Source organism: Phyllobates terribilis, unplaced genomic scaffold (genome assembly GCF_046119375.1).
Source record: "Phyllobates terribilis strain yellow unplaced genomic scaffold, ASM4611937v1 Scaffold_5__5_contigs__length_657084704, whole genome shotgun sequence".
NCBI classification, from domain to species: domain Eukaryota; kingdom Metazoa; phylum Chordata; class Amphibia; order Anura; family Dendrobatidae; genus Phyllobates; species Phyllobates terribilis.
Window position 1 is genome coordinate 11,021,230 of NW_027362765.1, and position 24,069 is coordinate 11,045,298.

General features: G+C 45.3%; 1 protein-coding gene and 1 pseudogene across 1 annotated transcript in view; both read right to left on the reverse strand.

The window, feature by feature from the left end:
- Window positions 1–24,069, reverse strand: part of LOC141270587 (gastrula zinc finger protein XlCGF66.1-like) — a 445,723-nt gene that overhangs the window by 358,462 nt on the left and 63,192 nt on the right. The gene's annotated exons all lie outside the window — the stretch shown is intronic.
- LOC141270781 (uncharacterized) overlaps window positions 9,256–24,069 on the reverse strand; it is a 66,635-nt pseudogene continuing 51,821 nt past the window's right edge.

Genomic DNA, 24,069 nt, shown 5'->3' on the forward strand with positions numbered 1-24,069 from the left:
GTATCACCTCCTCATTTATCTTGTCTGCTATTCTTGGGATGCCCCCCCCCTGCAGCCGATAAGTTGTATATTAATTATATTATAGTTGTAATATGTTATATATGTTTATGCTCGTGCCTTGCTGATTGGACCTCTTTACATTCTCATGTCTTTGAAAGAAATTATGATGACAAATATGACCCCAAATTACACTATAGTAATCGCGTCATTTAATGTTAAGGGATTTAATTCCCCGCAGAAACGCAGTCAAATCCTCCACCTGTTAAATAAATATAACACTTCCATAGCTTTCATACAAGAAACACATTTTAAAGCAGAACGCACTCCTGACTTGTCCAGATCTAAGTTCCCAACTTGGTACCACAGCTGCGGCTCTTCAGCATCCAGAGGAACCAGTATTGCTCTTCATAAAAGTTTAACCTTCTCTTTCAAGGACCAACTTTCAGATACAGAAGGTAGATATGTTTTAGTTAAAGGAAGTATCGCAAACACCATTGTTACATTATGCAAATGCCCCAAATCAGGGTCAAGCTGGCTGGTTGGTTAATACTCTGGATACTCTAAACTCCTTTAAAGAAGGCCTCTTAATAGTAGGTGGTGACCTAAATTCCTCATTAAATCCCCAATTTGATGTTTCCTCAGGATTATCTGCTCTTTCTCAAAAGACTTTGAGGAAAATACATATGTCTCTGAATGCTTTACACCTAATAGATACTTGGAGACTTCTAAATCCCTCTTCAAAGGATTACACCTTCTTTTCCCATCCACACTCCACCTATCACAGAATAGACTATTTATTTATTCAAAACTCTTCTTTATCTCTTTTAAAATCTGCCTCATTAGGTTCTATAACACTATTGGACCACGCCCCAATCTTCTTGGAATTATCCATATCATCACTACCAAAAAGAGAAATGACTTGGAGATTAAATGAGTCTCTAATAAGCAATGAAGAATATATCTCTAAGATCTCCAAATTTCTGGACTTATACTTCCAGGAAAATTTGAACTCTGGTCCCTCTGTTCCGGTGATTTGGGAAGCCCATAAGGCTGTTATTAGAGATGAACTAATATCATTAAATGCCCATCTAAAAAAATCTAGAGATAAAGAAATTTTTTCTTTGCTCCATCAAATCAATACTTTAGAAAAACTTCATAAAAAGTCTTTAGCGAATAAAGCTCAAAATGACTTTTTGGTCTTAAGAAATAAAATCAAGGATGCTTTAAACATAAAATCTGCTAAAATACTCCAAAGGTGCAAGCAGAGAATCTATCTACATGGCAATAGAGGGAGTATGCTTAGATCCTCTTTGCTCAAGAAAAATCTTGAGAGATCTTTTATTAAAAAAATCCGCTCCAAAGATGGAACCTTAAGTGAAGATAAAGCAGACATTTCACACTCTTTTAAATCTTACTATCAGGAACTATATAATATAGAATCCCCGCCTACTGTTACGAGTCCGGAAGGTGGAACCTCTGTGCTGCGGTGCAAGGAGGGACCCAGAGGGGCGTAACTAGGTATCAACTCGAAGCGACCAAGGTCGTACGGCGGCTCAATCGACTCCGTGACCAGGGAGGGTCCGAGCTGAGAGTCCAGGTGCTACTCTGGCGACGACCTTGTAAGGGAGCAGGTGACTCCCACGGTACAGATAGTAGGGACTGACCGGTATTGCAGATGGGCACAGTAGGCAGGCTGACGAGTGATCCGGGTAGATGGACTGGCAGACACGGCAGTTAACAAGCAGGAACCTCCAGGTAGGTACGGCAGATGCCAAGCAGAAGCCTCCAGGGAGGCTGTCAGGTAGGCACGACCAGTGCTGGCAGGAAACTCTAGGTAGGCAGTCAGGTGGTCACAGCAAGTGACGGCAGGAGCCTCCAGGTAGGCACAGCAGGTAACAGGCAGGTGCTTCCAGGTAAGCAGGCTGGCAGGTAACAGGCAGGTGCTTCCAGGTAAGCGGGCTGGCAGGCACGGCAGGAACAGGCAGGTAACAGGCAGGTGCTTCCAGGTAATCAGGCGGGCAGAGCCCATAGACAGACTGGCGGACAGAACGGAAGACAGACTGTCAGGCTGGAGAGTAGTCAGGCTGGCGGACAGGACTGGAAATCAGGCTGGTGGACAGGACTGGAAATCAGGCTAGTGGACAGGACTGGAAATCAGGCGGACAGGACTGGAAATCAGGCGGACAGGACTGGAAATCAGGCTGGCGGACAGGACTGGAAATCAGGCTGGCGGACAGGACTAGTAGTCAGGCTAGCAGCAGGACCTGAGGGCTGAAGCAGAGGTAAGTACACTGTGCAACAACTATTGCTGGGGCACCTGCATTTTGGAGGAGGTGCCTTATATATGGGAGGACCTCCGGCTATTGGCCGGGGACTCCTTAGGACGGCGCGCGCGGCCCCTTTAAGAGGGTGGGTGCGCGCGCGCACCCTAAGCACAGTGCCAGGGAAGCTGCACGCGCCGACAGCAGCAGGAAGAGGAGCGCTGGAGGACGCCGGGCGGGGAGCGCGGAGGTGAGAGGGACGGCGTCTCTGCCTGGCAGGGGACAGAGACGCCGATGCTACACCTTCTATGCTTGACCCATATTTGGCATCTACAAAAATTAAAGATTTTTTAAACTCGCTGAACCTTCCCACTCTTAAACCAGAAGACATACAATTATTAACAAAGAATGTCACTGAAAAAGAAATTGTAGACACGCTAAAATCCATTCCTAATGGTATATCACCTGGCCCAGATGGCCTTCCCATAATTTACTATAAAAAACTTATCAAATCTTTTCTCCCACACTTAGTAGAATTATTTAATGCATTCCTGTCAGGAGACGCCCCGACTACTCAAACTTTGGAGGCACATGTTTCGGTTATTCACAAGGAGGGTAAAGACCCTACACATTGCGGTAACTACCGTCCAATTTCTCTATTGAATACTGATATTAAATTATGGGCTAAACTCCTTGCTAGGAGGCTGGAATATGTGCTTCCATATCTAATACACCGCGACCTGGTGGGTTTTGTTAATGGTAGGGAGGGAAAATATAACTCTAGTAAAATCATTCGCGTCATTGCCCATGCTAGGAGAGGGGGCTTCCCTTTGATCTTGCTCTCTACAGATGCCGAAAAGGCATTTGACAGAGTGAGCTGGAGGTTTTTAGCATATACTCTAGAAAAATTTGGTTTCCCTGAGATTTTTGTAAATGCTATCTTCTCTTTATACTCCTCCCCTTCTGCTAGAATACGGGTAAATGGTACTCTTTCACAAAGTTTTATTATTCAAAATGGGACGAGGCAAGGCTGCCCCCTGGCGCCTTTCCTCTTTATACTCCTCATGGAAATACTTGTCCAAGTAATTGGACAGGACCCAGATATTCAGGGAATTATAATTAAAAATACCGAACTATTGTCGGCAGTTTTTGCAGATGATCTGCTCCTCATGCTTTCCAATCCAATTAAAGCATTCCCCAAACTCATGTCTATTTTTGAACAATTTGGAGAGCTCTCTAATTTTAAAATTAACTACGAGAAATTGGAATCATTAAACATTTCCACCCCCACATCTGATGTTGAATTTCTACAGAGTTCTACCCCTTTAAGTGGCCACATGGCTGTATCAAATATTTAGGGATCCAGATCACTAATAACCGAGATCTTTTATATGAGAAAAATTTTACACCATTGGTTGAGAAAATTAGATCCCTCCTTAAAACTTTCGACAACCCACTGTTATCTTGTATTGGTAGGAAAAATGTAGTAAAAGCATACATTCTCCCTAAAATCATCTACCACATAAATATGCTCCCCATATGCCTCCCTTTGTCTTTCTTTTCTTCCATAAAACAAGTACTAGCTCAATACATATGGAAACATAAAAGACCTAGGCTCTCACACAAATTATTATCCCAACCAAACAATAGAGGTGGCATTGGGCTTCCGGACATCCTAAGATATTATAAATCCATTCACATGCTCAGATGGCTAAAGATGGCCAATGCCTCCAAAAGAAGAGATGCTACAGACCCCACTGCAGATGCAGACCCCACTGCATTTTGGGGTAAGTGAAGAGTCTCCGCGAGCTCAAAGAACACTGGATTTTGGCTGTTGGAGCTGAAAAGAGGACATCGGTAAACCGCGCATTTTGAAGCTCTTTTTTTAAGCTTTTTTCACTGTTTTCAGAACATTAACAATAAGAACATGGAAGAGTCCAGGAGCCATTTGGTGAGCTGCATATCCTGCTACATGTTCACAGACTTGCCAGTGGAAAAGCCAAACTTCACATGCCAGAAATGCAAGCTTGTGTCCCTGTTGGAGGAAAAGTTGCGAAATCTAGAAGAGAGGTTAACTACCTTGAAAATCATTAAGGAAGGTGAAGAGTTCTTAGAGCAGAATTATTTCTTCATGATTCAGAAAGAGAAGAAATTCGAACTGCACCTGACGAAACTGAGGAATGGAAGCATGTGACCCACAGAAGCAGGAGGATCGAGAGGCAGTCAGCACCCATACTGCTCAGGAACCAGTACCAGGCTCTCACGCAGGAGAACCATGAAGAAATACAGCAAAATAAGACTTTGCCAGCAATGAATAACCTTGTAAGCCCTCAGAATCCTCCTGGATGGAGAAAGAAGAATGTTGTGAAGAAAAAACGGAAAATGGTGGTTATGGGGGATTCCCTGTTAAGAGGAACAGAGGCCGCTATCTGCAGACCAGACATAACCTCAAGAGAAATGTGCTGTCTTCCAGGAGCAAAAATTAAAGATGTGTCTGACAGGATATCAAGACTCTTCAGACCTACAGATCACTACCCATTCCTGCTAATACATGTGGGGACAAATGACACCGCAAGAAAGGACCTGGAAACCATCTGCAGTGACTTTGAAGACTTAGGCAAGAAAGTGAAAGAATTGGGAGCGCAGGTGGTCTTCTCATCCATCCTCCCAGTGGATGGCCATGGAACAATGAGGTGGAATAAGATTCTACAGGTGAACAACTGGCTACGTCGATGGTGCCGTCAACAAGGATTTGGATTTCTGGATCACGGAATGAATTACCTATACGATGGACTACTTGCTAGAGATGGGGTGCACCTTACGAAGACTGGAAAACATGTATTTGGAAGTCGCCTTGCTACACTCATCAGAAGAGCTTTAAACTAGAACAATGTGGGAAGGGAAGCAAAAGGCCAGAAAAAGCCATACAGCTGACAAATACTATTGAGATCTCTGCTACTGGAAGTGGAAAAGAAGAACAAAGACAAAACAATTTAAATAATAAAAATATGGGAGGAAGAGAAACCAATCACAAACTAAAATGTTTTTATACAAATGCACAAAGCATGGGCAACAAACAAGGAGAATTGGAACTACTAATGCAGGAAAAGGAATATGATGTCATTGGAATCACTGAAACTTGGTGGGACAATACACATGATTGGAATAAAAGGCTAAAAGGATACAACTTATTTGCAAGAAACAGACTTGATAAACGAGGAGGAGGTGTTGCATTGTATGTTAGAAAAGCGTATATCTGCACAGAGATTGAAGCTTCAGAGACTGGGAGTTCTGTGGAAACTGTTTGGGTAAGAATACAAGGAGAGAACAACAGAAAGGACACCATTGTAGGCATTTACTACAGGCCACCTGGGCAAGCTGAAGATATGGATGAACTCTTTATGTATCAAATGACCAAGTTCTCCAAAAAATATGACGTAGTGGTCATGGGAGATTTCAACTATCCAGACATTTGTTGGGAATCTCTCTCAAGTAAAACTAACAGGTCAAGCAAATTCTTATCCTCTATTGCTGACAACTTTATCTTCCAAAAGGTAGGGGAGAAAACAAGGGGATCTGCTACTTTGGATCTAATCCTTATAAACAGGGAGGAAATGGTTGAGGAGGTAAAGGTGGCTGGGACCCTAGGAGGCAGCGATCATGCTATTATAGAATTTTGGATAACTAGAGGAGAAAGACATGTGAAGACTCAAACTTCAAGGTTAGATTTTAGAAAGGCAGATTTTAAGAGACTCAGAAAGAGAATAGGAGGGATCCAATGGCTGGATGTCCTTAAGGACAAAAATGTCCAGGAAGGATGGGAAATTTTTAAAAATGAGATTCTCAAAGCACAATCGTTAACAATCCCGAAAAGTAGGAAGAATGGGAAGCTTTTAAGGAAACCAGGATGGATGAACACAGAACTTAAACACATGCTAAAAAGAAAGAAAGAAATGTTTATTAAATGGAAAGGAGGGAGGCATATCTAAAGAAGATTATAATGCAGTCTGCAGATCCTGCAGGGCACGTATCAGGTTAGCTAAAGCTGACAATGAATTAAGGCTTGCAAGAGATGTCAAAAGCAATAAAAAAGGATTTTGGGGGTATGTCAAAAGAAAAAGAAAAGTCAAAGATGCTATAGGATTTTTACAGGATGAAAATGGAGAAATGGTAAGAGAGGATGTTGAGAAGGCCAAACTTTTTAATTCCTATTTTGCATCTGTTTTCTCTCAGAAAGAAAATGTAACATCAACTGATCTTCACTGTCCTTTTAAAGGAATAGAGGAATCCAAGTTATCTGTAAACAGAAAGATTGTGAGGGAATATTTAGCTAACATAAATGAGTTCAAGTCTCCAGGTCCAGATGAATTACACCCCAGAGTACTGAAGGAGATCGTAGAAGAAATTTTAGAACCACTCTCCATAATCTTTGAAAATTCTTGGAGAACAGGAGAAGTCCCAGAAGACTGGAGAAGAGCAAATGTTGTTCCTATCTTCAAAAAGGGGAAGAAGGTGGACCCAGGGAACTATAGGCCGGTGAGTCTGACTTCTATACCAGGAAAGATCTTTGAACAAATTATTAAACAACATGTATGTAAGTACATGGATAAGAATGAAGTGATTAACCAGAGTCAGCATGGGTTTGTAACTAACAAGTCACGTCAGACTAACTTAATTTCCTTCTATGACAGAATCACTGACTGGGTGGATCAGGGAAATGCTGTAGATATAGTATATCTTGACTTCAGCAAAGCATTTGACAAAGTATCTCACACCATCCTTATTGAAAAAATGACCAAGTATGCAATGGACCAGGCAACTGTTAGGTGGATTCATAACTGGCTTAGTGATCGGACTCAAAGGGTGGTTGTAAATGGCTTCACATCCAGCTGGATGAATGTCTCAAGTGGGGTACCACAGGGCTCCGTCCTGGGACCTGTATTGTTCAACATCTTTATCAATGATTTAGATGAAGGAATTGAGGGTAAGCTGATTAAATTTGCTGATGACACAAAGCTAGGAGGGATAGCTAATACTAGAGAAGAGAGAGAGAGAGGATTCAAAAAGACCTAAATAAACTGGAGCAGTGGGCAGCAACCAACAGAATGGTTTTTAACAGGGAAAAATGCAAAGTACTACATCTGGGCAATAAAAATGAAAAAAGCATATACAGAATGGGAGGAATAGAGCTAAGCAACAGTACATGTGAAAAAGACTTAGGTATACTAATAGATCATAGACTGAACATGAGTCAACAGTGTGATGCAGCAGCAAAAAAGGCAAATACAATTCTGGGATGTATTAACAGAAGCATACAGTCTAGATCACGTGAAGTCATTATCGGTCTTTACTCCTCTTTGGTCAGACCTCATCTGGAATACTGTGTACAGTTTTGGGCACCACATTTTAAAAAAGACATAGACAAACTGGAGCAAGTTCAGAGAAGAGCGACCAGAATGGTGACTGGTCTGCAAACCATGTCCTATGAGGAACGGTTGCAGGATTTGGGAATGTTTAGCTTGCAAAAAAGAAGACTGAGAGGAGACTTAATAGCTGTCTACAAATATGTCAAGGGCTGTCACATTGTAGAAGGATCATCTTTATTCTCATTTGCACAAGGAAAGACTAGAAGCAATGGGATGAAATTAAATGGGAGGAGACACAGATTAGATATTAGAAAAAACTTTTTGACAGTTAGGGTGATTAATGAGTGGAACAGGCTGCCACGAGAGGTGGTGAGTTCCCCTTCAATGGACGTCTTCAAACAGAGGCTGGACAGACATCTGTCTGAGATGATCTAGTGAATCCTGCTTTGAGCAGGGGGTTGGACCAGATGACCCAGGAGGTCCCTTCCAACTCTACCATTCTATGATTCTATGATTCTACAGATATTGACTATCTTCTACTAGGTAACAACCCCCATAAGTTCATATGGGCAGATGTAACTCCTGTCTCTGAGATGTCGAGAAACACCATTACTTCCACTTCTCTGGCTATTAAACGTAACCTAGTTCAAGAACTCCATGGTGACACTATCCCTATGTCTGATGCCCCAATATCTACTATCCCATATTTTTTAGACCCGAAGTACACAGACCCTTATAACCTCTGGTCAGAGTTACCAAACTATTCTATTAAACAATTCCTTTCAAATGAGATCCCTATGCTAGACTCTTAGCCAATCGGTACCTCGACGTGGCCCAAAAACTTCCTGCAATATAATCATGTCTCTCATATCTTCTCTCAGTTTAGAACTAGATTCTCTAACAATAGGAAGGGCTCTTGGATTGACATGTTAAGTAGACTTTCTTTCCCTTTTTCCAAAGGTATTTCGAAGATATATGACAATTTGACATCCCAGTTATCTCAAAAGCCCACTTTCATATATTCCTGGGAGAAGGAATTAAATATTACATTGTCCGAAGAGGAAACTGACTCCATCCTTTCCAATTCACATGGCTTCTCAAGATGTATAACGTTACAAGAAAATTCATATAAAATTATTTCGCGTTGGTACAGAACCCCGGAAATATTACACCATTTTGGTCTGAGTGACTCTAACTTATGTTGGCGATGCAAACTAGCTGTGGGTAATATGACACATATCTTTTGGTCATGCTCGAAGATTAGACCACTTTGGGGAAAATTAGAAGTGACCTTAAAAAAACTAGGCCTGATAAGACATTCATTAACCCCTAAAGAAATCCTATTATCCTGCCCAACAGCTAACTATAAGCCAAAAAAACATGACTTGATCCCCCTGTTGTTGGGTTCAGCAAAACAACTGCTATCTCTACATTGGAAGCAGGAATCTCCCCCCACTCATTCTGAATGGACAAATAAGGTAAACATGATAAGACATTTAGAGGAACTCTAAATTTTTTCTTTGTCCCCCCCCCCCTTCCCTGGAAAACCATATCAATCTCCTGATATGATATTCTTACTATTCTTATTCCCTTGCCCTTTTGATTACACCCATCCACTCCCCCCATCCTTCTGCGAACAAATTACCACCTTGGTGGAGAGTGTTTATCAACCACTAACTTTTTATGTCACTAAACTTTAAAAGATCTACTATTCCTATATAGGGTTATTTGACTGCAATTATTTTATATTCATATGTCTTTTACTCATATGTCATGCCGCTCTTTATTCTTGTTTTTTTATTTATTTCTTTCTTTTCTGAGGTCTAATTTGTGGGCTACGAGCTTGTTTATGTTGTTGCCCTTTTCTAGTTTTTTTCTGTTTTTTATGTTACTATGTCCTTTTAATGTATCAACACGACTTCTGTACTTTTGACCTTTGTGCAATTATTTACTTGTCATGTAATTTCAATCTTTCGTGTTCTATACTTAATTCAGAAATAAAGAACGTTATAAAAAAAAGGTTTTATACGCATATGAATTTTTAATATAAAGAATAATAAAAGCTACGTTTTATGGCTTGAATACAGATGGGGTTCTCCACACTTTGTCTGGTTTTCCTCCAAAACATTAACGTCTTAAAGTGGCTTCTAGAAAGTTTGCTCCCAAATTTGTAGGTCCTTACTAAAATTTTAAATCCCGTGACTGTTAAGCTTCAACTCCCTGTAGCTTGGAAAATCAACAACTTCTTCCATTTTTCTCTTTTAAAGAAATTTGAAGGGACACTTGGTCCCCAAGACATTATTGAGGTTGATCAGGAGAATAAAATCGAGCGAGTTCTGGTATCCAGGTTGGTCAAATGCCATTTGCAGTATTTCAGTATTTTCAGTTAAAACATTCTTTTTCCTTGTGTAACTTCTCTGATGTTTATTAAAAGTTGATTCCCGTGTAAAATATTTACCACATTAAAAAAAGGCTTCTCCCCTGTGTTAATTCTTAGGTGAGTAAGAAGAGATTTTTTCACAAAACATTTTCCGCATTCTGAACATGAAAATGGCATCTCCCCAGTATTGGTTCTCTGGTGGATATCAAGAGAATCTTTCCGGTTAAAACATTTCCCACATTCTGAACATGAAAAGGGGTTCTCCCCTGTGTGAGTTCTTTGGGGATTAGCACAATATGATTCATGACTAAAAAGTTTCCCACATTATGAACATGAAAAAGGCTTTTCCCCAGTGTGGGTTCTCTGATGGATATTAAGATTCACTTTTTGGTTAAAACATTTCCCACATTTTGAACAAGAAAAAGGCTTCTCCCCTGTGTGAGTTCTCTGGTGCTTAACACAATTTGAATTCTAGTTAAAACGTTTCCCACATTCTGAACATGAAAAAGGCTTGCCCCCTGTGTAGGTTCTCTGGTGGCTATCAAGATGCTGTTTCAGGTTAAAACATATCCCACGTTCTGAACATGAAAAAGGCTGGTCCCCTGTGTGGGTTCTCTGGTGACTAAGAAGAGATGATTTCTTTACAAAACATTTTCCACATTCTGAACATGAAAATGGCTTCATCCCTGTGTGAGTTCTCTGATGTGTAACAAGAGCTGATTTCGCTATATAACATTTCCCACATTCTGAACATAAAAAGGCTTCTCCTCTGTGTGGGTTCTCTGGTGACTAACAAGGTCTGATTTACGTGCAAAACATTTTCCACATTCTGAACATGAAAAAGGCTTCTCCCTTGTGTGAGTTCTCTGATGTCTGTTAAGACTTGATTTCACTGTAAAACATTTCCCACATTCTGAACATGAAAAAGGCTTCTCCCCTGTGTGACTTCTCTGGTGTCTAACAAGATATGATTTCCATAAAAAACATTTCCCACATTCTGAACATGAAAAAGGCTTCTCCCCTGTGTGAGTTCTCTGGTGCTTAACAAAATATGATTTCTGGTTAAAACATTTCCCACACTTTGAACAAGAAAATCTATTCTCTGCTGTGTGAATTGTTTGACCTTTAAGAAAGGAATTTTTGAGGGGAAAACTATTTCCATATTTTGAATGTGAAAAGGAATTCTTTGCTTTAGGAGCAGTTCGTCTTTTAATGCTTATTTTGTGACTTTGATTTTCCTTAGTAGTCGGTAATGAATCAGAAGACAGGATCTGTTTCATAGGATCAGATGACATATCTTTGCTGTGAAGGGATGATGGTATATCTGAAATAATTGCATTCACTTCAATTGTATCCTGTGGGATCTCAAGATCATCTGATTTACAAATTGAAGATGTCAGCTGTCCCTCTGATCTCCAGGTACATTCATCTGCCAAGAATATAACAAATTATTATTTTTAAATAAAATATCCTTGATTTATATATGTTTCAATATTTCTACTTAAACTGTGTGTAAAAAATGGTAAGTTATGTAAAAATATTGAATTATTCACCAAGACAATGACAGTTCACAGTCTATTAGAAAACCTCATAGGATGAACCAGTAGAGCGTGGTGTTCAACTGTTTGTTCATTCTGGAATATGGAACAAAAAGCCACCAAGCAATGTTATGTAGGTAAAAATAATATCAATAAAAACTTCCACTCATGCAACAAAAAACAAGTCCCCACTCAGGTCCAACGTCTGTTAATGGAGAAACAGATGTTTCCACATTATTAGTGGCTCAAAGACTCTTGAAAAGCAACATGGCTTACATAAACCAATCCAGCAATATTCGCTCTCCCAAAGTCAAATCTCCCCCTCACTTCAAAGCCTTGCAGTGTGCCCAAACCACATTTATCATCCATGTATTTGGCATTACTATAGTGAGAAGAACCCACTTCATTTATGGTGTGTGTCTCCTGGAACACAATCTAGGCACTCTGTGTTGGGTAATAAAATTATATATTTGCAATTTTCAAGCATCCATTGAATGCTAATATTCTAAAAAGTGCCTGAGAAGTCAAAATAGTCACTTCTTCTACAGATTAATTCACTGAGGGTTATAATTTCCAAAATGAAGTCGCTTTATGGGGATTTTTACTCCTCTGATTTTCTGCCATTTTGTCATATTAGGGCTTCTGCAAATGGTGTGTCCCACTTTCTTTGGGTTCTGCTCATGCGACGTGTGCTTCTGTCACGAGGAGCCGCTTTATTCATTCTGCAGGAGGTGCTGGTGATGGAGGAGATGTCAGAACTAGAAGCTCTGTCCAGCCAGTAAGATTAGGGTTGCTGGGACCAGTAGTACCATCCAGTCTGGCAGTATGGGTGTGTGCTGTATGTAGTGCCGGCGTCCCTGCCCTCTGCTAGGCAGGGACGCTGCTCCCCTCACCGCTCTGCCCCGTGCCCGGCGTCCCTCTCCCGCTCTGCTGTCAGCGCGCGCTCCTTCCCGGCGTCCTCCTCCCGCTCTGCTCTCAGCGCGCGCTCCTTCCCGGCCCCTGTGCTTAGGGCGCGCGCGCTCCCCTACTCTTAAAGGGGCCGCGCGCGTCGTCCTAAGGAGTCCCCGGCCAATGGCCGGAGGACTTCATCATATATAAGGCACCTCCTCCAAAATGGAGGTGCCCGAGCAATGTTGTTTGCACCTGTGTCTCACCTGTGCTTCAGCCCTCAGGTCCCGTTGCCAGTTACCTGTCAGATTCCTGCCTGATTACTTGCTACCTGTCTGCTAGCCTGATGTCCGACGGTCTGCCTTACTACTCCTGTCAGTCTGTCTAAGGACCAGCCTGCCCGCTCACCTGGGAGCGCTTCTCCGCTACCTGCCTGCTTGCCTGCCCGGAGGCTCCGCTGTCACGTGCTGTGACCACCAGCTATTCCAGAGACTCTTGCCCGCTCACCTGGGAGCGCACATCAGCTACCTGCCTGCCTGCCTGAGGTCCGACGGTCTGCCTACCAACTCCTGTCAGTCTGTCTATGGACCAGCTTGCCCGCTCACCTGGGAGCGCACATCTGCTATCTGCCTGCTAGCCTACCTGGAGGCTCCGCCGTCACGTGCTGTGACCACCTGCCTGTCCAGTGACTCCTGCCCGCTCACCTGGGAGCGCTCATCTGCTACCTGTCTGTTTGCCTACCCGGAGGCTCTGCCGTCACGTGCTGTGACCACCCGCCTGTCCAGAGACTTCTGCCCGCTCACCTGGGAGCGCTCATCTGTCGCCTGTCCACTGGTCTTCCTGGAGGCTCCGCCGTCACATGCTGTGACCACCCGTTCATCCAGAGACTCTCGCCTGCTCACCTGGGAGCTCTCGTCTATCTTCAGCCGCCACAGGTCGTACCAACCCTATACCTAGAGACTGCCCCGGTCACTTGCCGTGACCTCCAGCCCGTTCACTCAGAGACTGTCCCGTTCACTCAGAGACTGTCCCGTTCACTCAGAGACTGTCCAGGTCACCTCCTGTGACTGCCTGCCTGGTCGCCACCCGCTCCCTTACAAGGACCGCCCCCTTGTATTGTAGCCCAGAGGTTCCGCCTCCCAGACCCGTTACAGTTTGCTCGGGCCATGGAACCCGGTGGCACCCAAGCTCCCTCGCTCTCGGACCTGTGTCATGAACTGTCCCGTCAAAGGTCCCAACAGGAGTCCATCCTGGGTCACCTGCGGAATGTCAATACTCGCCTGGACACTCTGACTGCTCCACCGACAACCTCCGCCAGTGCCATGTCTCGCAATCCGGCAGCTCCGCTGCCCACTAATACCATGGTATCCTACCCCGGACCCCGGCTTTCTGCACCTCCTCGCTTCGGAGGCGACTCCGTCCAGGCTCGGGGCTTCATAAATCAGTGCACCCTGCACTTTGAACTATTGTCCCACCAGTTTAACTCCGACCGAGCCAAAATTGTATTCATCATGTCCCATCTCACCGGGGAGGCTCTGGCCTGGCTAAATCCTCTATGGGAGAGAGGAGACCCCCTGGTGTCCAACTTGCCTGCTTTTCTCACGGCTTTCCGGAAAGTCTTCGACGAACCCGGACGGAAGACCTCATCCGCATCATCATTGCTACGCCTCCGTCAGGAAAGCCTCACCGTGGGCCAATATGCCATACGGTTCCGTACCCTTGCCTCGGAGCTGGCCTGGGATAACGACGCTCTGGTTTCCGTCTTCTGGGAGGGTCTGTCCGGCCGTATTAAAGATGAACTTGCCGGTCGGGACATTCCTACCACTCTCGATGACTTAATAACTCTTGCCACCCGGATTGACCTACGGTTCCAGGAGCGTGCCAGAGAGGTCACCCGTGAGAGGAGGTTACTACGTCTAGCTCCTACTTTTCAGAAACCCGTCACTCCTTCTGTCTCTAACCAGGTACACCCTCCTGAGCCTATGCAGGTCGACCAGACCAAGATGGTCAAGACCCGTCAGGACTTACGCCGTGCCGAGGGGACCTGCTTCTACTGTGGCAGTAAGGAGCACCGGATCCGTGCCTGCCCGGAGAGGTCGGGAAACGCCTGTGTCTAGGTTCGCTCAGAGAGGTCCACCTAGACAAGAATAAATCCTCTCCATCCCTGCTGTTGTCAGTTTCAATCGTCTACGGGGAGAACCGTTATTTCGAACTAGCCCAACTGGACTCTGGAGCAGCCGGGAATCTTATTTCACAGTCCCTGGTAGAGAAATACCGCATCCCCACTAAACCTCTGGCTGTACCCTTGTCTGTGGCTGCCGTGGATGGGGGGCTCTTACCACGCCCCATCCAACTCATCACCGAATCCATTACTATGCAGGTGGGAATGCTGCATTCTGAAAGTATCTCCTTTCATGTTCTGCCTGGACTCTCTCACGCCCTCTTGCTAGGTCTGCCTTGGCTCCAGAAACATGCACCCGTGCTTGACTGGCAAACCGGAGAAGTCCTTCGCTGGGGACAAGACTGTCATAAGACCTGCCTGGTTCCCGTCCATCCCGTCCGTCCCTCTCCTACCCCAGCTAATCTACCTGGACTTCCAATTCCTTATTGGTCTTATGCTGATGTCTTTAATAAAAAGGAGGCAGAGACATTACCCCCTCATAGACCATACGACTGTCCCATCGACCTGTTACCCGGTACTACTCCTCCCCGTGGGCGTATTTATCCTTTATCCGCTGCTGAGACCCGGTCGATGTCCGAATATATTGAGGAGAATCTGGCCAGGGGATTCATCCGGAAATCTACCTCCCCGGTGGGAGCAGGCTTCTTTTTCGTCAAAAAGAAGGACGGCTCTCTCCGTCCCTGTATAGACTATAGAGGCCTAAACCAGAACACGGTGAAGAATAAGTACCCCCTTCCGCTCATTCCAGAATTATTTGATCGTCTGAGGGGGGCTAGAATCTTCACCAAACTAGACCTCCGTGGGGCGTACAACCTGGTTCGTATCCGTCAGGAGGATGAATGGAAGACGGCATTCAACACCCGGGACGGCCACTATGAATACCTGGTAATGCCCTTTGGTCTCTGTAACGCTCCTGCCGTCTTTCAAGAGTTGGTCAATGACATCTTCCGGGACCTTCTCTACTCCTGCGTAGTGGTGTACCTGGACGACATCTTGGTCTTCTGTCCGGATCTCCAGACTCACCGGAGGGACGTTCGTCAGGTCCGGCTCAGGCTCAGGCAGAATCACCTCTTCGCTAAATACGAGAAGTGCCTCTTTGAGCAGACCTCGCTTCCGTTTTTGGGCTACATTATTTCTCAGACCGGCCTACGAATGGATCCAGAGAAACTGTCTGCCATCGAGAAATGGCCCCGACCGGAGGGGTTGAAAGCCATTCAGCGGTTCCTGGGCTTCGCCAACTACTACCGCCTCTTCATACCACACTTCTCTTCCCGGACTGCCCCAATTTCCGCGCTCACCCGTAAGGGTACTAATCCCAAACAGTGGCCGCCCGAAGCAGAAGAAGCCTTTCTTTCCTTAAAACAGGCCTTCTCTTCCGCCCCGGTGCTGCATCGCCCGGACGGCAACAAGCAGTTCTTCCTGGAAGTGGACGCCTCCTCCTCTGGAGCTGGAGCGGTACTTACTCAAAAATCTTCTTCCGGGAGGATGGTAACTTGCGGCTTCTTCTCTAAACTCTTCTCCTCCTCAGAGCGCAATTATTCCATAGGAGATCGAGAGTTATTGGCCATCAAACTGGCATTGGAGGAGTGGCGTTACCTGCTTGAGGGGGCTCTTCACCCGGTAATAATTTACACTGACCACAAGAACTTGGCTTACCTCCAGCATGCCCAGAGACTTAACCCGCGCCAAGCCCGGTGGTCCTTGTTTTTTGCTCGTTTTGATTTTGTCCTTCATTTTCGCCCGGCTGACAAAAACGTCAAGGCGGACGCCTTGTCTCGATCCTTTCTGGTATCTGATCTCGAGGAAGATCCGAAACACATCATCGATCCCACCAGAGTAATGCAGGTGGCTCCCGTGAGTCTAAATCGTCTCCCTCCCGGGAAGACGTTCGTATCAGTACCTGATCGGGAGAAGATCCTTCACTGGGGTCACTCGTCTAAACTGGCTGGCCACGCTGGTCAGAAGAAGACCCTCCAGCTTATTTCCCGTCACTACTGGTGGCCTACCCTGCACAAGGATGTAATAGACTTTGTTTCTGCCTGTGTGTCCTGCGCCCGCAACAAGGTTCCGAGACATCTGCCAGCCGGTCGCCTCCTTCCGCTCCCAGTACCTGCTGCCCCCTGGCAGCATATTGCAATGGACTTCATAACTGACCTCCCACTCTCTGCCGGTTGTACGGTCATTTGGGTGGTCGCTGACCGCTTCTCCAAGATGGCTCATTTCGTTCCCCTACCAGGCCTCCCGTCTGCACCCGAGCTAGCTAGAGACTTTATTCGTCACATCTTCCGTCTTCATGGCCTGCCCCTCCACATCGTGTCGGATCGTGGGGTACAGTTCACCTCACGCTTCTGGAGAGCCACTTGTAAACTACTAGACGTCACCCTGGACTTCTCTTCCGCTTACCACCCACAGTCCAATGGTCAAGTGGAGCGGATCAATCAGAACCTGACCAGTTACCTCCGGCACTTCGTTAATGCCCACCATTCTGACTGGGTGGATCTCCTACCATGGGCCGAGTTCTCTTATAATAATCACGAGAGCGAATCCTCCTCCAAATCCCCGTTTTTTGTAGTCTTTGGTCAGCATCCTCGGATTCCTTTTCCTGTCTCCACCTCGGTGGACAACCCGGCTGCGGAATCTCTCGTTAGCAAATTTTCCTCCATTTGGGAGAGTACCCGATCCGCACTCCTTCAGTCGTCCGAACGGATGAAAAGATACGCTGACAAAAAACGCCTGGATCCTCCTCAATTTCGTCCAGGAGATAAGGTCTGGCTCTCATCTAAATATGTTCGACTCAAGATACCTTCTTACAAGTTAGGGCCTCGGTTCATCGGACCTCTGGAGGTCACCAGTCAGATCAACCCGGTGGCCTATAAATTGAAACTCCCGGCCAACTTACGGATCCCTAACTCCTTCCATGTATCTCTCCTCAAACCTGTGGTACTTAACTCTTTTTCCAAGTCTACAGGTACGCCTCCTGCTCCGGTTTCCGCTGAGGATGAGTTTGAGGTAGAGAACATTCTTGCCACCAAAAGGGTAAGAGGAAAGACCTTTTTTCTGGTAGATTGGAAGGGGTTTGGTCCTGAGGAGAGAACGTGGGAGCCCCGGGAGAACATCCATGCCCCTCTCATCCTAGCTAAATTTCTGTCTGGCCTAAAAAAGGGGGGGCCTAAAGGGGGGGGTACTGTAGTGCCGGCGTCCCTGCCCTCTGCTAGGCAGGGACGCTGCTCCCCTCACCGCTCTGCCCCGTGCCCGGCGTCCCTCTCCCGCTCTGCTGTCAGCGCGCGCTCCTTCCCGGCGTCCTCCTCCAGCTCTGCTCTCAGCGCGCGCTCCTTCCCGGCCCCTGTGCTTAGGGCGCGCGCGCGCTCCCCTCCTCTTAAAGGGGCCGCGCGCGTCGTCCTAAGGAGTCCCCGGCCAATGGCCGGAGGACTTCATCATATATAAGGCACCTCCTCCAAAATGGAGGTGCCCGAGCAATGTTGTTTGCACCTGTGTCTCACCTGTGCTTCAGCCCTCAGGTCCCGTTGCCAGTTACCTGCCAGTTACCTGTCAGATTCCTGCCTGATTACTTGCTACCTGTCTGCTAGCCTGAGGTCCGACGGTCTGCCTTACTACTCCTGTCAGTCTGTCTAAGGACCAGCCTGCCCGCTCACCTGGGAGCGCTTCTCCGCTACCTGCCTGCTTGCCTGCCCGGAAGCTCCGCTGTCACGTGCTGTGACCACCAGCTATTCCAGAGACTCTTGCCCGCTCACCTGGGAGCGCACATCAGCTACCTGCCTGCCTGCCTGAGGTCCGACGGTCTGCCTACCAACTTCTGTCAGTCTGTCTATGGACCAGCTTGCCCGCTCACCTGGGAGCGCACATCTGCTATCTGCCTGCTAGCCTACCTGGAGGCTCCGCCGTCACGTGCTGTGACCACCTGCCTGTCCAGTGACTCCTGCCCGCTCACCTGGGAGCGCTCATCTGCTACCTGTCTGTTTGCCTACCCGGAGGCTCTGCCGTCACGTGCTGTGACCACCCGCCTGTCCAGAGACTTCTGCCCGCTCACCTGGGAGCGCTCATCTGTCGCCTGTCCGCTGGTCTTCCTGGAGGCTCCGCCGTCACATGCTGTGACCACCCGTTCATCCAGAGACTCTCGCCTGCTCACCTGGGAGCTCTCGTCTATCTTCAGCCGCCACAGGTCGTACCAACCCTATACCTAGAGACTGCCCCGGTCACTTGCCGTGACCTCCAGCCCGTTCACTCAGAGACTGTCCCGTTCACTCAGAGACTGTCCCGTTCACTCAGAGACTGTCCAGGTCACCTCCTGTGACTGCCTGCCTGGTCGCCACCCGCTCCCTTACAAGGACCGCCCCCTTGTATTGTAGCCCAGAGGTTCCGCCTCCCAGACCCGTTACACTGTACAGCTGAAGTAATCTGCTCCCTGCTTCAACCAATTGGGAAGCACCGCACCCTACTAAAGCTGGAAGCATATTGCTGGAAGCTGCCAGATACAGCCTTGTTCTGCTCTAAATCAGTCCTCTGTGCTCAGCTCTCGGCTTGTGTATTTGTTTCCTGTTGCGACCTCGACCCGTTTACTGACTACTCTTGTAGTCCAGATCCATGTCGAGGGGTTAAGGGGTGATGGGCAAAACTGTGGCTATAGACAATAACAAATCTCTGGAAATGATCAAACTCAAGAGTCTTCATCAGTAAAAAAAGTGAATAACTAGTGGTGAAACCTCTCTGGGGTAATTAGAGTATGGGGCTCGGTGGCTCTTGGGAATCTAAACTATTGTAAAGGTCAATATTTGTTGTCAGATGAGTTTCAAGAAGAAATATTTTAAACATTTTAAAGATAACTTTTCATAATACTGCAGAGCTGAGGTGTCTTAAATTTAGGTCTCAGGCATTTGGAAGAAGAAATAGAGACCTTCTTTTAACCCTGTTACAGCCTGGGACATAATAGTACACACCAGGCTGTCACCCCATGTTCAGTGCGGGCTCCGCGCTGAGCCCACACTGAACCGGACACATGTCAGCTGATTTATACAGCTGACATGTGCCCGCAACAGTCGCGGGTGGAATCGTGATCCAACCGCGGCTGTTAAAATCTCTGACAGAGGCATTTAACAGCGCCGTGCCGGAAGCGCGTCATTTACCTTGCCCATCGGTGACCCCGTCACGTGATCACGGATCACTGATGGGTGGGTATGACAACCCTGGGTCTGCAGCAGACCCCAGTGGTTGTCATGTACTGATCGCTATGAGCGCCACCTAGTGGTCGGCGCTCATAGCACAGGAGCATTTCTGCTACATAGAGGTGATCTGCTCATCACCTCTATGTAGCAGAGGCGATCGGACAGTTGCTGCGTCTATAGTCTACTATGGAGACTATAGAAGCAAGCAAAAAGTGTAAAAAAATATTTTTAAAAATATTAAAAAAATATATAAAAGTTCAAATCACCCCCCTTTCTCCCTATTCAAAATAAAATAATAAAAAAAAAAAACACATACACATATTTGGTATCGCCGCGTTCATAATCGCCCGATCTATCAATATAAAAAAAGAATTAATCCAATCGGTAAACGGCGTAGCGAGAAAAAAATTCTAAATGCCGGAATTACGTTTTTGGTCGCCTCAACTTTGAAATAAAATGCAATAACAGGCGATCAAAACATCAGATCTACCCCACAATGGTATCAATAAAAACTTCAGCACGGCGCGCAAAAAATAAGCCCTCACCCGGCCCCCCAGGCCCCGAAAAATGGAAACACTACGGGTCTTGGAAAATAGCACCTTTTTTTTTTGTTGTTTTATTTTTTCACCACTTAAATAAAAAAGAACCTATACATGTTTGGTATCTACGAACTCGTAATGACCTGTCAGTTTTAGCATTCAGTGAACGTGGTAAAAAAAATAAAAAAAAACATCTGTGGTATTGCACTTTTTTTGCAATTTCACCGCACTTGGAATTTTTTCCCCGTTTTCCCGTACACGATATAGTAAAACCAGTAATGTCATTCAAAAGTACAACTCTTCCCGCAAAAAATAAGCCCTCACACGGCCATATTGACCAAAAAATAAAAATGCTATGGCTCTGGGAACAAGGGGAGCAAAAAACGAAAATGCAAAAATGGAAAATCCCAGGGTCCTTAAGGGGTTAAAGACTACCAGGGAGTTTCAAACTTATTAGTGAGGCCGGCCGATCCCACCACAATCAAACTATCAAACAGAATGAACCTGTAAAAAGAAGACTTTTTTATTCTATTGTTACATTCCCAACAACATTATATATTTGGGGTGGAAAACTGCAACACTGAACCAGAGTTGCACTCTTATGGTGGACCATTACAGCTACTATGAGTCCTGACCAGAAAAGTAGAGAAAGTATTAGCGCCCCCATTTCAGGAGAGATTGTGCAGTAATCTGAATTCCTTAGGATTGAAAACATAATGGAATTTATGACGTGGTGTAAATCCATGAAACCAGGGCTGGAGCCACCACATCTCCTGCAGGCGTGAATAAATGTATATTACATCCATCAGCCACGCACAGCTTAGAGATATATCATGGCACAGGTGTAATGTTTTCTGTATAGTTTATCACAATCCTGTTTGAAGTTATTTGGTTTTAAAAGAAATTGAAAAGTCAGGAAAAGGGAAACTCTGTTGTTATTGGACAGAAATTCACACTTGGCCCTCACTGCACATTTAATGGTGTCGATAATAAAAGTGAAGTTTGGCCAGAAAGACTGGACCTGGTCTTGTAGGGACCATATTATTATTATTATTATTATTTATTATTATAGCGCCATTTATTCCATGGCGCTTTACATGTGATAGGGATATACATAACAAAAGCATTTACATAATCTTAACAAAACGAGTCAGCGACTGGTACAGGAGCACATTCAGCAGCACAGAAGGGAGAGAAGGTAGATTCATCCAATAAGATATCAGGGTTCTAGGAAGCCAACAGCGTACTCTATCATTTGGCTTTATAGTTTACAGATCTGGGCAGATAAGTCAGCTTCTTCTAATCCCAGGGTGTAGGTGGATCTTCCTTGTTGTAAGTTCTATAGAAAAGGCTTTTCAATGACCACAGTCATTTAAACAGTTTTGGGTGGAGGAGAATGTTGTGGTCTAGAGGCAAAATGGTGATCACACGATTGTGATACGGCCAGACTACATCACCGATAAAGCAGCCACAGCCGGTGACTGAGAAGAATCTGTGACTTCTCTGCATTTAGTGGTTACTACTCACCTGGGTAGTCATATGTAGGAATCTCCTCTTTACACCGCTCATCACCCCTCACATATGTCTCTGTAGTATTAATATGGGTCAGATCTTCACCCTGAAACAAATATTGTAAAAGTCACAAACAGATGGAGAAGTCACATCTATGATCAGCTCTAATCCTGCCATCTCCACCTTTCTCATTACACAAGTATAAAACATATAATACTGGTGGATAAAACAAGACTGAGCACAAGACCTTCACAGCCGTCTACACATCATAGGGGAGATCTCATGACACTTTCTCTCCATCTACCTGATGATCCTGAGGAACATTGGGATCTTCTTGTTTACAGTCCTGTGGAAGAAGAGGACGGGGACATCTCTCTGGTGCTGTTCTCTTACTGGATAGATCTGGACGAAACACATACAGAGACTGAATTCATTCTTTACATACAGATAATTATAGGCTGTGTGTATTTAGTCCTGTCTATTACCTGGTGATGCGAGGGGCTGGGGAACCTCCATCATGACGTCCTTGTACAGATCTTTGTGTCCTTCTAAATACTCCCACTCCTTCATGGAGAAATAGACAGCGACATCCTGACATCTTATAGGAACCTGACACATACAATGATACAGTCATCCCCCAGATCCCTTCATAGCATTACTGTATAATGTCCCAGCATTCCCAGCAGTGTCACCTCTCCAGTCAGCAGCTCAATCATCTTGTAGGTGAGATCTAGGATCTTCTGGTCATTGATGTCCTCATGTATCAGGGGGTGAGGTGGAGGTCCTGTGATTGGGCTCAGGGGTCTTCCCCATCCCTCAGGCACAGGGTCCTGACAGCGCTCACTAGAGGTCTTCTTCACTACTGTGTAATCCTGGTTATGGAGAGACACATTAATAAATCTCACTACAGACATTTCCAGAGTCCTCACTTCTCCAGTTCTGTCCATCTGTTATTCCCATAGATAAGAGTGATGTAATGTGACGCCATCAGAATCTGAGAACAGGAAAAAAGAGGGCAAAGCAGGCACCAAGCATACAAAATCATGAAATGTAGAAGCAGAGTGTTGAAAAATGTTTTATTATGACTGGGACAAACAACACCACTAATTAAAAACATGATAAAAAACATATACAACAAAGACAAGTGAAAATATGACCCCTTATAGAATTTTTAGTATAAATAGCCAATAAATATTAAATGAATGTTGAATAAATATTAATTCATGTATCCAAAATATTGCACAAGTATGGTATATAAAAATTAGATTTTGTTCCTAATAGTATAGATGTACACAAGTAAAGTATACTTTCCAAATATATCACAGGAAAGCCAAAGATATACTTATATTCTCCCTAACATGGGCAAATGCCCAATAGAGGATAGTAAAGAAGAAAGAGGAGCATATAAATCAATTACAGAGAGGACAAAATATACCAACCATGAGAGAGTCATGAATGGAGCAAGGGGGATATCAAAGAAATGTCTGACCCTACGTGTTACGCCATTGAATTCTGGCTTTCTCAGGGGTATAAAGTCAGTGTCCCAAGTGTCCAATATGTATATCCCAAAACACACCAACATCCATTGGTCAAACAAGAGAGCCTAAATATACAACCCGGACCAGAAAGAAACATTCCTCCTGGATAATGGGTCTATTCTATGTTTAATAGAAAGATCAATGGTATTCCAGATACCAGATTTTGCACAATTTCCTCCCAGCATAAATTAACACAAGGTGAGGCACTTGTGTGGTCAGCGTGCGTGTCGCCTTGGAGCGTACCATTAGTAATCCAGTTATCACAGTATGATCCACATGTGTAGAAGCGGTGTGCGTGTCACGCTGGAACGCACCACCGGAAATGCGAGAGACCGGAAATAGATGTCTAAGGGAGAGCATTCCCTCCCCAAGTAGCGTGCGTGTCAGCGTGGAATGCATAACCAGGGAAAACCCCGGAAATGATGTCCCACGTCGAACATTAGAGGTAACAGCGCATGTTAACGCTGTGGCCACACAGAACTGTCAAAGAGTACAGAGCTCCATAGATATATGCCCCGTATTTATTAGAGTATGCAAAAATCTACTCGACTAGGGGCTTAGAACCAGGGTGGGCAAAGCACTATAGGGAGTAATCCCACACTGCACAAGAGCCATACAGGGGAAAAGGGGGATTCCATAAGGGAATGAAAAAATATATCTAAACCCCATCTAGATGAACTCCAAT